The following is a 792-nucleotide window of genomic DNA, read 5'->3' on the forward strand; positions in this document are numbered from 1 at the left end:
GCATAATGCTCAGCAAGATTTTGTTTGTATGTGATATTAGTGCTTTTCAATAATTTCCACACTCTGTTTGGTGACCTTTTTATGGAATAGGAATAAATGTGGATCTCTTGCAGTCAGCTAGCCAGGTAATTGCCCTCCAGATTTCTTGGCAAAACTTGGTGAACACATCCAGGGCAGCATTTGCTTGTTGAAATATGTCAATTGGTATGCCATCAATTCCTGGGACCTTATTATTTTTATTTTCTAACTCCTTCAGAGCAGCCTGAACTTTATCCTTAATCACAGTTGTCTCTTGATCATATATTGTTTCATGGATTACTTCCTGTCAACCATTTTTTGTTTTAGTACAGTGACTCTATGTACTCCTTTCATATTATTTTAATGCTTTCTGTCATCATTCAATATGCTGCCCATAGTAACCTTAAGTATTTCAATTCACCGCTTGAATTTGTTCTTTAATTCTCTTAAGAAATACAGAGCAAGTTCAGCCCATTTTATTTTCTGACTCCAGCTTCTTACACATTTCATTGAAGTACTTTCTTTTGTCTTTATTGGGACTACAGAGCCCTTTCCTTTCTCTCCCAGAATGGCTACTTCTTGTTGTTGTTGTTAAGTGCCGTAGAGTCGCAGGCGACTCATAGTGACCCTACGAAGGAGAGTCCTCAACGCTTGGGTACCTTTCATACTCTCTCCAGGTTCATAGGGTTTCCAGAGGCAAGCTATTATGGAAGTGGATGCCACTCCTCCTTCCACGCTTGTTTTAATCGGGGAGCTCCACCCCACTCTCTGTCC

Source organism: Elephantulus edwardii, unplaced genomic scaffold (assembly GCF_000299155.1).
Source record: "Elephantulus edwardii isolate Elephantulus edwardi_28Jun2011 unplaced genomic scaffold, EleEdw1.0 scaffold00137, whole genome shotgun sequence".
Taxonomy (NCBI): domain Eukaryota; kingdom Metazoa; phylum Chordata; class Mammalia; order Macroscelidea; family Macroscelididae; genus Elephantulus; species Elephantulus edwardii.